At 34.7% G+C, this 15,293-nt stretch overlaps 1 pseudogene; it reads left to right on the top strand.

Moving 5' to 3' along the window:
- The first annotated feature begins 2,780 nt into the window (after positions 1 to 2,780).
- Positions 2,781 to 15,293, top strand: part of LOC120079241 — a 19,233-nt pseudogene continuing 6,720 nt past the window's right edge.

Here is a 15,293-nt window from a genome sequence, read left to right as displayed (position 1 = left end):
AGACGAACCCCTAAAAAGGTAGGCTTGTTGAGTCAGCGATCTGGCCACTCTCACCCATACAAATCATAGGACCGCCCTCATAGGTAGGAGTTCACAACTCACTCAAGATTCAAGTCATGTTACCTATAGTTATCCTGGTGAAATGTAAGTCTCTATTATGAATGGTGTTATATAATGAAACTAAACATTTCGTAGTTCGATCTTATACAAACTCCTTTGTATAGAATATCCCCGCTCGCATGTCTAATATATGAATGATTAGGATTATATCATTTGTTGTACTCTCCAACAATTGTAACACCTACAAAGCGGGTCATACTCATAGTGTCAGCAAGATAAGGTACCCAGCCTTATCCATATACTACAGATCATTTAGGTTATCACTTAAACATGATCCACCTATATATCTCCACATACATGTTTATATCGGATGCTAGTTTATTGGTTTGTGGTTAATACAACTAAAATATCACATATTTTATAGACAAAGTGAAAAAAAATATCATATATTATTAATCACATAAGAGTTTGATCATACAAAGTTTACAAACTGTAGGACCCTACAAGATTTAGGACATCAACCCCAACATATTTGCCTTGTATTGAATGAACTTAGTGACACCTTTGGTTAAGGAATCTCCACTTGAGCCTAAAACTCAAAGATTGAAATTCCAAAACTAATGAAAACCAAGAGTAAATCGAATGCTAAACGTAGGCTAACTAGTTTTTCATTATCTGAACAATCTTTCGATGTGCATAATGCGAATCACGGTAATTCCTAAGGGAACTATTTTTCAAAGTAATTGGCGATGTTTACTTGATTAATGAATTTCATCGATCACTAGCTAGGAATCTAGAGTTTAGTTGGAATATGGTTGGGTGTACACAAGCAATAGCTAAATTATTTTGTTCCAAAGATAAGCAGTGAACTAGGTCTCGCCTATCCCCAAGTTGAATTTATTGTACCGATTTTCACAAAGTAAACTTGTTCTCTTTAAATTTCTTGCACTTTAATTTGTTAAAAATTTCAATTTCACTTAATTACCAAACCCTCCCCCCTCCCATTGGTTACATGAATTCACTATTTGCTTAGGTTTGTCCTTAATTTCCTGTGGAAATGACTTATTCCTACTAGCTACAAGCTCGCAAGAGCGGTTAAAAATTATTTGTCCTTGGTCCCAGAAGGCCTTCGAATAGGTACCTAGCAACACGATGCTCTCTCTTTTCCGATTGACGCATTTGAGCTCTGTTTTGACCTTTTTTAGCTCCATTTCGATATTAACGCCATACATACCTCTCAGGTGCTCGATGCTTGTAAAATCACTTAATAAACACATAAAACCTAGTAACGACTTTGAATTAAGCGAAATAAGATAATACATTTTTGGTGCTATCAATTACCATCACATATTTTAAGAGGGATTCCCACAAACCAAATCCTATCCAGCATCATAGCAAGGAAAATCTTGTGGAAAATGATGACTTTGAGGAGGTTATACCGGTTCGAGAAGAGCTTTTTCTATAGGTACGTATCGGCAATGGTATAGTGCTTAACTCCCCCTTTATGTTTATTCTATTTTAAATTATTTTCAAGAAATCAAAGAACACAATTCCATCGCTTCTGTTATGGGATCGAAGCATTCAACCCTTCATATGATAGCTCACTCACATGTCTCCACATGAACGACTTAGATCATATCATTTGTAACAATTACAAAGTGTGTTGTATCTATAGTATCACCAAGATAAGATACTTAATCTTATTCATATACTATAGATCCTTTAAGTTAAATATTGAACATGATTCACCCGTATGTCAACTACATACGATTCAAGATTACATCAATATCCTTAAATTTTTATGGTAATAGATAATTTATTATTGCAAATAATATAATTAAATAATTTATTAAATAACACGGATATAGAGCACAAATCCCAACAACAAGATAGTATAGGGGCGTCAATCATATTATTCATGTGTGATCTTTCTAATCATGTATATAAACTGAGAAGATGTTAAAGGCATCCTTACTTTTAATACCCTAAAAGCTGAAATGATCTAAGCTTATTGAGATGTCATAACTTTGAACATAGTTGATCAAATTGGATGGAGTTTTTTCTTAAAAGAAATCATGTAACTTTTCAAGATCTACATTCTAAGAGTCAGCTAATTTAATGATTCAACCCATGTGAAAGATTGTTTGGCCTTCAATTTTGATGACACAATGTTTTTTGAGTTGTGGTCTTCAAGCCATGGTGGGATGAGAGAGACAGAGAGAGAGAGAGATAGAGGAAGGAAGAAGATTATTGAGGTGAGGCAGCGAGAAAGAAAAAACTGTTATAGAACAAAATTTAAAAGAAAAAAGTTCAATTGAAAGAGGAGACAGATAAGAAGATAGAGACAAGTAGATGAAGATGGGAAAGGAGGGAGAAATAATTTTATGGCATTTTATATTTTTGTAACCTAATGGTAAAAAAAAAAAAAAAAAAAAAAAAAAAAAAATTCCACTCGTCATAAAGGTAAAAATAATACTGTTTAGAAAGCAGGTCATTTTTATAAAGTTTTTGGTTTTTAGGATAATTTTAGCAATTTTCCACAAGAGAGGAGTGATAAATTTTCTAGAAATTGAAGGTTTTTGTAATCAAGGGTAAAAAGATAATCTTACACTTCAAAAGGTTAAGAACACCACATTCTAGAAAGATGCTCATTTTTTAATAAAGTTTTTAGTTTTAGCCATTTTTCGCATTATATCCCTCGAATGTTAAAAAGAAAAAAATTCGCAGAAAAAGAAATAGAAAGAGACAGAAAAGAATGGTTCTCGGAAGAAGCCACCAAAGAGGAATTAATAAAGGTACTTGAGGAAAGAATGGGAAAGAGTGAGCTCCGAGTTGTTGCAAAGTATTAGATGATATAATATTATATCATTCAACATGAAGAAACGGTTGGTAGTGAAACTAGCTCGTATAAACTTATAGACAAGAATCCAGACACGGTAAGCCGTCATTTAGAGAAAAGCTTGAAAGAAATGAAAAAATATTTGATGATAGTTCCCAAGAGTTCTCTTTCTCTTTCTATTTTTTTTTTTTTTTTTCCAATCACTAATATGAGTTTTATTTTCCTATTATTCAAGAAATTTTATGGATCCGTCTGTGTACTCTTGTTTGGAGTTGAATCAAGTAAAAGAAAGAAAATGGAATATAAAATCCTAATATTTATTTTGAATAGAGAATAGAGAGGGAAAAAATTGGAGTGAAGTTGAAGATTCAATATAATATTGAGTTATGAAAGATAATTTATTTAGAAATTAATCAAATAAACAAAGTAGTTGTATCGTTTTAGTCGGCAAGGATGAACATTTTACGCTGACTCTCTATTTCCTTCCGACTAGGGAAAACCTTACCTTTACATTTTTAGCGGCAAATTAAGATTTATGTTGTTAATTAAATGACATGATGCTTTAATCTACGATTGAAGCTAGAGTTATTAATGTCAAAGTGAATATAGCTCAATTAGGATCTGTGGTTCAAATTCTCTACTTCTCTAGTACTAAAAGCAAAAATTATTACAACTTTGGTTTCTGGTTTCAATGTGATTTTGAGTTTTTGTTTTATGGTTACCATTTTTATGGTAAAATTTGTTTTTCCTCCAAAATAAGGTTATTATGTTTTTATTTTTGTTTAATTTATTGGTTCATTAAGTTGTTCGGAAAATAGAAATTTATTTTCCTAAGTACAAAGTAATTGTGTATCGAGTGCATTTTGATTAATTATTTTTGTCTTGTTTTTTCAATTACAGGTTGATTGTTGTTCTATTGTTATTTGAATTTTATTTGGATTTATTTTTTAGGTAGTTTTTGCTTAACTATTTTTGTTATAGTTTTTTATTGCACCGTAATTGTTGTTTATTTTTTAATTAGCTTCATTAGTTTAATTTTAATTTTGTTAAAAAATACGAAATTTTGTTATCTTATATTTACATATTTACAAAGTTTCAGGTGTAATCCCTGTTTTATTTTCTAGTGTATTTGTGATATAGTATAAGATCTTGGAGGCCTACTTTGACACACATAAACTCTGGGCTCTGTGTTCACGACTAATTTTCCTTTTAAGGGTTACTTTGTGTTTAAATTATTAATAGTTTGCTCTACTACATGTATTCAGATTAATATAACACAGTATAATCAATTTTTTGTTACAAGTTTAGTGATGAGTTTTGCTATCTCATTGATTCTGTATCGAAATTTTATTTACAAATGCTATGTCTCAAGCGTAATGAGATTCTTAGATTTTCAATGTATTTGTGAATTTTTTAAGCTAAGACTTTTACTTTTGATTCAAATTTACTTTCTATGTTACTATTATATTTAGGAATTACATCTCACTAAACTTGTCTACTCACTTTTTTTTTAAGGTTAAATTATAAATAACGCCTCTGAACTTTACATTTTATGTCAAAAATGTTTCAAAAGTTTCAAAAGTTTCAAAAATATCCTTAAGTTTTTAAAAAGAGTTCAAACAATACCCTTGTCATTAGTTTTGGATGGAAACCGTTAAAGTTTATTTCAAAAATACCCCTGAACTTTTAAAATGTTTGAAAAATATCCTTAACTTAATAAAATTAAAAAATACCTTCACCGTTAGTATTGAAGAAAAATAATTAATTCTTTGTCACAAGAATGACTTTAAAAATTAAAAAAATTAAAAAAAAAAAAATACTCCTACTGATCGATTTATTTGAAGTTTTCTTAAGTTCGAAAAAACCAATTTTAAAATAAATTATATAGATATCATCACTTTCTTCATATAGATAATCTCATATTTCTCTTAATTTTTCAATTCTTAGCTTTCACCAATGTTCTCAACAACCAAAATAAAAATGGAAAATTTAAGTTAGAACATAAATTACCATAAAACTTCACAAAATTTTAAAATCACAATCTCCTCTTGAAACATACCAAAACGATAAAGAGTCAAATAAAAAAAATATTTGACTATTTATCGTACATATAGGTACTCTCATATTTCTCTTAATTTTTCAATTTTTAGCATTTTCTCAACAACTAAAACATACCAAAACGTTGTGATGCTGAAGTCCCCCTCACAAAGTGTGTCTTGGAGAGAAAATTGGAAGAAATGTCCTTTCATGCATGTGTCTCAAATGGATAGCGATGCGGCACCACAAGGTAGGACTTCACGCCTAGCAGACTATCTCTATGAATGGCATGGGACACAAGTATCGTAGCACTTGCGCAATGTCGTGCCTCTCCTTGCTCGATTTCATCGTTTTGCCTCTCATTGCTTGCTAATTGCTCTATTTAAGCCCAAATTGCATCGAAAATGTCCTAACGGCTTCTTTTGCTCGATAATCTATCTAAGAACTAAAATAAATATTAAATTCCTAAGAACCAACATGATTTAGACTGATACTTTTTTATTTGACTATTTATAGTTTTGGTATGTTTGAAGAGGAGATTTTGATTTTGAAATTTTGGGGTATTTTATGTTTTAACTTAAAATTTTGGTTTTTATTCTAGTTATTGAGAAAATCCGTAGCTAAGAATTGAAAAATTAAGAGAAATATAAGAGTAGTTATTTGACAAAAAAAAATGAGGAAATCTATATAATTTATTTTAAAATTGGTTCTTTTCGAACTTAGAAAATTTTAAATAAATTGATAAGTAAGAACTTTTTTAAATATTTTTAAGTTCTAAAATCATTTTTTACGAGGAATTAACCATTTTTGTTCAAATACTAACGGATAATGTATTTTTGAACTTTTATTAAATTAAGAATATTTTTGAAATGTTTTGAAAGTTGAAGGGTATTTTTGACACAAAATTTTAACGGTTTCCATCCAAAACCGACGACAATGGTATTTTTTGAACTTTTTTTTTTTTTAGAGTTTAAGACCAGCCTATTGAGGTTGTTACCTACAACTAATTTCCAATATATTGCATACCATTTTCAATCTGATACATTAGCATGGATGCCATTATACAATTTTTTAGGTTTATGATGTTGTAAATTGAAACATGCATGCCCTCACACTATTTGAAATAATTACGATCGAGGTGGTTTTAGATTTTGAAACAATTATATGATTAGTGTGTAGTGAGGCACATTAGTTTGACAACGGATTTCATAGTTAATTTGGAGTCTATTGTCAGTACTGTTGCACGGCTTAAGTTAGATTGGGTAATTTGGTGAGTTGTGTGTTAGATCATTTTAAGAAATTGTCACCCACACATTGGGTTTCATCATATAAGTAGATTTTATTTGTTTGAAAACTCACGTATACCAGCTTTGAATTATACCTTCTGACTTAGCTTTCCCATTAATTTCTTCATCGTTCTTTCATTTATTTCCAGACTCTTCAATATGGATGGAGCAAGTGGGTCATCTTCCTCGATTTTTAAATGGAGTTTTGATGTATTCTTAAGTTTTCGGGGGGAAGATACTCGTTCTAACTTCACGAGTCATCTTAACATGGCATTGCGTCAAAGAGGAATCAATGTCTTCATAGATAACAAGCTTTCGAGGGGTGAAGAAATTTCTGCATCTCTTCTGAAAGCTATTGAGGAATCGAAGATCTCGATTGTTATAATCTCTGAAAATTATGCATCTTCGAGTTGGTGTTTGAATGAACTGGTGACAATCATTATGTGTAATAAATTCAATGGACAAGTGGTTTTACCTATCTTTTACAAAGTGGATCCATCTCAAGTACGAAAACAACATGGAACATTTGGAGAAGCATTTAACAAACTTGAAGATAGATTCTTCAACAAGATGCAACAATGGAGGGAGACTTTGACTACTGTTTCCAATATGTCTGGTTGGGTTCTGGGAAAAGAGTATTTTTCTTCACCTTTCTATTTTATGCTCTTCCAATTCTATATTTACTACCTTTTGGGCATGCTGGTTTGAATGAAAAAAAGAAAAGAGAAACTGATATTTGTTGTAAAATTAAAAAGCAAAACGAGACACAACGAGAATACGAATACCGAAAAAATATAATATTAAAATAAATAAATAACTAAAGTAACAAAATATGTGAAATTATAGAAAATTTGGAAATTATGAAATTTCTCTTTGAATTTCTTACCAATACACACCTCTCAACAAAATCCACAAATGATCACTATTTATAGGAATTTTGGCAACTATGATTAAGCACATTTAGACACTAAGTATGTGACACATGGTCCATATGCACTAATACACATGGGGTAGTGGGAGAATGTCATTTGGTCTTTGAATACTAAGCATGGACATCTATATCACACGTGTATTATAATATCTATAATACTCTCCTTTAGATGCTCATTATATATGAAAATATGACTCGTTAAAACTTACTAAGAAAAAATCCTAATGAAAGAAAAAAATTACATTATTTCATATAATATAAGAATACAATATATTTTCTCCTCTTTATATAAATATCACTTGAGTTCTCTGAGTCGCTGCATTCTAATGTTGTGCACCAATTTTTCAAAAGTTGTGAATAGATTGTAAACAAGCGTACTAGTTTATCCTATAGAACAATTTTATTGTGCTTTGATGTCACCATTTTTTTCAACATATGAATGTAAAAAAGCTTATATGATTAAAATATGTTTTGGTTTATCTTCTTTAATATATCCTCCTTTGATTTGAGTTGAAATGTTGTTTTTGTCTTTGTATAATATTGTTGGAATATTATTATCAGAAGACAAGCTACATGTTCTGATGAAATATAGAAAAGAAAAGGAGAAAAGAGAGAACAAACAACAACTTACATAGAAATCCTAGACAGGGAGAAAAACCACGATACAGATCTTTTTCTTATTATTGAATTGAGACACAGAGTACAAAGGAACAGAATAAATAAATAGACAGTAGGGAGCCTAGAGCTAAAGATAATTACGTAAATACCCTTAGGTTAAAACCCTACTTTCAACACCCCCTCAAGTTGGGGCATAAATATCAGTCTCTCTTTGATGAAGTGTCTGTGAATTTCTATGTGTTTGGTTATGTCATGTTGGATTGGATTGTTTGCAATGCTTATTGTTGTTTTATTACACAAACAATTTCATTGGAAGCTCACTATCTGATGAAGATCAGAAAATACCTTCTTCAGCTAGATTTCTTTACAAATCCCTAAGTCATCGCCCTGTATTCAGCCTCAGCAATACTCTTGCAACAACCCAAGTTTCTTACTTCGCCAGGTGACAAGGTTACCCTAGACAAAGGTGCAGTACACAGAGGTCGACTTTCTATCAACAACAGAGCCTGCCCAGTCAGAGTCGGTTATACACTTCGATAGACCTTTTATCAGCTTTTCTGAACATCAGGCCCTTTCTAAGAAGTCTCCTTCAAGTACCAGGGTACATTCAACAGCAGCATAGTTTTCCTCATAGGGAGCCTGCATAAACTGACTTACAACACTCACTGCATATGAAATATCTGATCTCATGTGGATAAGTAGACAACTTCCCAACCAATCTCTGATACCTTTCCTTGTTAATAGAATTTGTTGTTTGTATCACCAAGCTTTGCATTATACTCCATGGGTGTGTCAGTTGGTTGTCTGTTTTTTGAGTAAGTTCAGTGTATATTTCCATTGCGACACTGAAATACCTTCTCTTGATCGGGCCACTTCCATTCCAAGGAAGTATCTCAACTTACCAGGTCTTTAATCTCAAACTCTTCGGCTATTTTTGTTTTAAGCCTCATAATTTCAACCTTATCGTCTCTAGACAGAACAAATATAGTCAACGTACATATAAGGACTGCAATCTTCCTTAGTCTGACTTTTTCGTAACATAGTATGATCTGAGTGCCCTTGTTTATATTCTTGTGTTTTAAACAAAGGTTGGTGAATCTGTCAAAACCAGGCCATTGGAGACTGTTTCAACCCATATAAAGACTTCCTCAGTTACATACCCTATGCTTGAACTGACTCTCTCGAACCCAAGGGTGTAACAATAATTAGATTCCTTGTTATGCATGCACTGTGATTAAGATAATGTGCTACAAGCTCATGTCCATGGCAATAACGCATAAACTTGTAACGTAAACTTTGATCTTTATGTATATATACTACTTCTAGATGTATACATTATTAATGGAATGCTTGTAGTATGTTATGCGTTGTCACAAAGTTTTCTTGTGTTGAAACCAAGTATAATTTCACTGCAAGTTTCTCGGAGTGATCCAAGGTCGAACACAGGGATTGCGTATTAATGCGTTACGTTCATGATAATATGCGACCGGGGTTTTTTCCAATTAATAAAAAGAGTGTGTGTGTACAAGTATTTAAAATTGTGGTAAAGTAAAATTATGCGGTAAAGTAAAGTTGCGGTATAAATAAAGTGCGATAAAAGTAAACCTAAGCTATTATGATACAAGATACAGGATACTGATACATGATATTGAGTTTGAGACTGACTGTGAAGATTATACAAGGATATGTTATGCGGTGGCAAGTCTTTATGTATGAAACAAAAGTAGAAAAAGATAACTAGTATAAACATCGCAAGTTATTAATTGTGTTAAAGACATAACTACGGTTCTGCTTTCCATTGGCGTACACTCTCGGTGATCGGCAGTGTTCCTACATCTCTGTGGTGAAATGGGATGAACGTAATGAACACAAGTTGCTTCCATTTCTGGAAGTACTTCTCGCTTTAGTTAACGCATTTTTCCAACCTTCTCTCGACAGGAGGAATGACATCTTCACTTTTGCTCTCACAGGTAAGATGCGTCTAGCATGCTTTAGCTAAACATATTCATTTCTTTAGCACAAATTGAATTTACTTGTTAGATTTATGCTAATAACCAAAGGATTAAGAAAACATCATAGAGAAAGCGATTAATGGAGGAACGAGAATAGACAGAAAGATGGAGATGAAAATGATCATGACATTCAATACTAATATTTAGCGTTGATACATGGTGCGAATGATAGACTAAGAAGATGAATACTTAATGATAAAGAGATAGAAACAAATACAGAAAAGTACCAACGTTTGACATAGATCTGAATGGTGGGTTTGCTTGCCGGCAGTGGAGTGAATGTAGAGAAGAGCTTCCCTCTTGGGCTTCTCTCTGTAGAGCGACCTGGTACAGAGCTTCAACGCCAGGGATAGAAAAGATTTCCTTGAAACTCACCCCTCGAACTTGTCTTTTAAATCTTCCCGAATCTTCTCCGATTAGCCTCTTCAGACCAGTCTCTCTCTCAATATAAAATATCAAAATATGCTTGTATCAAGTATATTTTCTTAGTGAGAATTTCAGAGGCTATTTATAGGTTCAGCTTGTACTCTCTGTAGTATGGACCCCACTTTATTGTTATGGCAAATCTGGAAAATGGTGGGTGAATATTCCTTCTGTTACGGGATCAATCCATAGAAATGCACAATGCAGCTGTACACTGTGTCAGAATCTTCCGCAATTGCTGTTGCTCTTTTGCATCTTCGATCGTGTGCCCGCATACGGTGTTTTTTTTATTACTGATGCTGTTGAGATTGCATTAATCGCTTAGCTCTTGATCGATTTTCGCATGCGTCGTCATTGCATTGATCATCTATTCATTTCTGAATGATTGCGCAATGCAACGTAGATCGTTTTCTTTTACATTTGAGCCATGAACGTATACAGGTGAATTGATTTCCTGCAAAACAGACCTGAAATATCCTTCCTACCATCGAATGGTGTCAGTGGGTGTATTGACGAAAATTTATAATTCTTGCATTTCTTACTAATTTTCATACAATTGACCAACTTTCCTTTCTTTTGGCCGAATTCTAAATAAAGCAGTATAAATAACTTGTATTTCTACAAGTTATCACACCCTAAATTTAAAATATATGCTTGTCCTCAAGCATATCTTCTACTAAGGCATTTGCTCAATTCTATCCTAAATTTTGTAGTCGATTGGTTTGCTCTGATGCTCAACCCCTAGGCACATTTAACTTTAAAAACACATCGAAATTTTTCATTTCTACCTGAAAATTCATAACAAAGCCCTACTTTTTTCTTCTGATACACATAAATTTTGCTCTTTTTTTCTTCCTTTCTTCTTCTTCTCTTCCTTCTTTTTTTCTCTTCTTTTGCCTTCTTTTTTCTTTTCTTCTTCTGCCTTCTTTCTCTCTTTTTGTTTCAAACTCTCCTTTTCAAACTGCTCGAAGGCCAGCAGAAAGGCGTTGTCTCTTCAGAGCCTCTTTATTTCTTCGACTCTCAATATTTCATTATTAGGCGCCCTTTTCATCTTGTAATACTTCTTTCGACTACCCCTCTACGATGATGAGTTGTGCTTCGCACCATTTTTCCTTCTTCTTCCCTCCTCTTTCTTCTCCTCTTTCTCCTCTCTTCTACAATGCGTAATCAAAGGAGCTCAGTGACCTTCGGTGTTCCTCCATCAGGGGTTTCCTCTCTCTCGTCGTGAGTTGTTTTTCAGTTGTGTCTTAAGTTTGCATGAATTCCCCCTTGTCCTCCTAACGGAGGATGGATTCACCGTAACTCTGGGCTTGCAGCCCTCTTTTCTTTCTTCTTCCTTCTTCAAGCGCCTTCCTCCCGCCTACAATTCTTTTCTCTCACTCTTTCTTGCTTCTTCTTCAACCTGGCCTCCCTCATCTTCTTCATCCTCTTCAGCCTTTTTCAAGTTACTTCTCCGCTGCTCTCCTTCAGGGAACGGCACTCTGATGGGTCCTTCAATAGAATTCTACATGCGTAGTTTCCTTAGTCTCCATGATGACTAGAAGCTGCTTCTTCCTTCGCTTCTCTTCTTCACCTCCCTAGCGCGGGTATGGTAACCCAAAAAGGGTTCCACTCCGGCAGTCATACCTCTTTCCCAGGTTGCCTGAGAATGCTCTCAACACCTTCTATCTTCTTATTCTTTTTCTCAACTTTCAGAGAAGAATGTTGTTGTTGGAGTGGGTGCTTTAGAACTCGCCTTCCTCTTGGAATCTGGAGTGGCCTGCTGCTAAGGGGTTTCGTCGGGGTCTTCTGCGCGATTCGAGGACAGTCTGTGGCTGAGGAGCGAGATGGCGGCTGGCAGAAAGGAATCTGCCTCTTGCATGTGCTGGGTTGTCAAAGGTGATGAAGTGAAGAAAATGGCTGGGAAGTCTGGTCTTCCATACGGACTGCAGGAGTAAAGAAAACTGGAAATCGTTAACGGTTCTGGGAAGAAATAAAAAGTTTTGGTATGCAGAGAGATTTAGCTTTTCTATTTGGAAAATGAAGCCAAGTCTAAATAGCCTAAGAGACAAGAAACCCGCTTTTATAGGTTGTGGCCTTGATGGGCCCAAGGGATACTGTGGTGGCAGCCTGAGCTACTAAAAAAGCCTTCCGTTCGCACTCCTACATTTATGAAGTTGCACGAGTCGTACGTCGTCTTTCAAGCTCAAAATTCATCATGTCTCGAAGCTTGAAGCGATTAGACTTCTCGATTTGCAAAGAGAATTTTCAATTGGAGTTTTATTTCGAATGGGCGAAGGTAAAAAATTAAAGCCAATGATGTCAATCAACACAAATGCATCTTTGTAGGGACGGCAACAAACCGTACATGTATTCCTGCAACACACCCTTACTCAATGCATTTTTTGGAGGACAGGTGACGGATTTCTACCAGCACCATCACTACCTGAACATAGTGCATCTTTTTTAAAGGACAAGCACAAGAACACATACAAAGCGCAACACACCCCTCAATCGCAATGCATTGAGTTGGATGAACGCAAAGTGTATCTTGTTGGTACAAGATGCACCCATTATCGCAATGCATACCAGATGTTGATTGTTTATTATTATTATTTTTCGTTTTTATTTTTATTATTTTTTTTTTCATCAACGCAAGCCACAAGGACTTTTGCGGTAATAATTTTCTTCTTATTAATCAATCATTTACCAGGCTTTAGAATAATCGATTATGAACAAAAAAGTATAAAGAAATTAAAGAGAATACAAAAATAATACAAAGGGAATTAAATGAATCATATACATAATTCATAAGCATTGAAAGACAATGAATGAAGCAGTAAAATGCAAGTTCATAAATCAATGAAGACAGGAATCTAAAAGCAAGCATGTAAATATAGAATTGAGATATGGACTGGAAGATATTTCTTTTGATGGACACAATCCACACCTCCGCAAGCGGTTCAGCTTGCCCGCCCAATGTCTTCAGGGACATTGCTCTTATCCGAGTCTCATCCCGCAATGTATACAGGAAGAAAGCTGATCTACTTCTTTCGGGAATCACACCAGTTATGGGGAATGTGTTGCACCTTGCATTCTCCGCAACCATAGATCTTGAAGTTCCGGTGCTTAATCTGGTCCCGATGTGCTCCTGCGCGAAAAATACACCTGATCTCTGGGTCAGCTTAGAATTTTTGGATTACTCCAGTACTCATAAGCTGTAAGACTACTCTTCACGATAAACAGTCAGTACAAAGAGATCTGTCCTGTACATACTATAAATGTACTCGGCACTAACCGTTACCAATCCCCAGCAATGGCGCCATAAACTTGTTGGCTTAAATTTGAAGATTCTATTTTAAGCATGCGTACTACGATATATGATGCATGATACAAGCTCATGTCCCCAGCAACGGCGCCATACACTTGTAACATTAAAATTAGATTCCTTGTTATGCATGCACTGTGATGATAGATAATGTGCTACAAGCTCATGTCCCCGACAATGGCGCCATAAACTTATGATCTTTATGATATATGTTACTACTTCTAGATGTATGCGTTTTAATGGAATGCTTGTAGTATGCTATGCGTTGTCACAAGTTTCCCTGCGTTGAAACCAAGTATAATTTCACCGCAAGTTTCTCGGAGTGATCCGAGGTCGAACACAAGGATTGCGTAGTTAATGCGTTACGTTCATGATATATGTGATTGGGGTTTTCTCAATTAATAAAAAGAGTGTGTGTGTACAAGTATTTAAAATTGCGGTAAAGTAAAATTATGCGGTAAAAAAATAAAGTGCGATAAAAGTAAACCTAAGCTATTATGATACAAGATACAGGATACTGATACATGATACTAAGTTGGAGACTGACTATGAAGCTTATACAAGGATCGTATTATGCGGTGGCAAGTCTTTATATATGAAACAGAAGTAAAAAAAGATAACTAGTATAAACATCGCAAGTTATTAATTGCGTTAAAGACATAACTACGGTTTTGCTTTCCCTTGGCGTACACCTCTCGGTGATCGGTAGTGTTCCCACATCTCTATGGTGAAACGGGGTTGAACGTAATGAACACAAGGTTGCTTCCATTTCTGGAAGTACTTCTCATTTTAGTTAACGCATTCTTCTAACCTTCTCTCTCTCGACAGGAGGAATGACATCTTCACTTCTGCTCTCACAGGTGAAGATGCCGTCTAGCATGCTTTAGCTAAACATATTCATTTTCTTTACCACAGATCTCCATTCAGACTCTCTATTGCTACACGAATGCTGCTCGGGACCATGATAGTGTCTAAGCTGGTAGTGAGAACTTTATATTCGGGTGAAAGATTACTATATGTCATATAGTTGTGCAAAGAATACTTCGTGATGAACGAGTACCTTTCCTTAGTGCTATAGGAGGGTCGAGAAAGGCATCACGATTTTCCAACTCTCTAGGTTCCTCAGCATGATTAGTCATCTGTGTATCAGGAATTTCATGGATATCCTCCACATCATCACCAACTGTTTTAGTATCATTACCAATTACTGGCATATTCTTCATATTACTATTATTCTCAACTATCTCCTCATCTGTCACACTTTTGATATTGCCACTTCCTTCATCCTTATCCTCTCTGCATTTGTCAGTCTCCATACTTATATCAACATCATTAGTTTCGGGAATACATGTACTTGGACCTGATGCAGGGTCTGAATCATGGACTAGAGTCGGTTGTTCAACAGGTGGCACTGCTTCCTTTCTAAGATTCTTCCTATAGTAGGTTATCCATGGAACCTGGTTGGTAGGAAGGACTGGACAGACATTTTCAGAGATGGAAGAAGGAATAGGGGTTGATTCTAAGGAACAACATAGGAGGACCAGTTAGTCTCTTCACTCAAGCTTTCCCCCTAAAGAAGACTAACAGGAAAGAAGGGCTGATCCTCGAGGAAGGTAATGTCCATGGAGACAAAATACTTACGAGAAGATGGGTGATAGCAATTATACCCACGTTGGTGGAGGGGATACCCCACAAAGACACATTTCTGAGCACGTGAAGTGAATTTTGTACGGTTTTGGCCATGGAAATGAATAAAGGCTACACAGTCGAAGACCCGGAG

Source organism: Benincasa hispida, chromosome 6 (genome assembly GCF_009727055.1).
Source record: "Benincasa hispida cultivar B227 chromosome 6, ASM972705v1, whole genome shotgun sequence".
NCBI lineage: Eukaryota > Viridiplantae > Streptophyta > Magnoliopsida > Cucurbitales > Cucurbitaceae > Benincasa > Benincasa hispida.
This window is presented reverse-complemented; position numbering and strand designations above follow the sequence as displayed.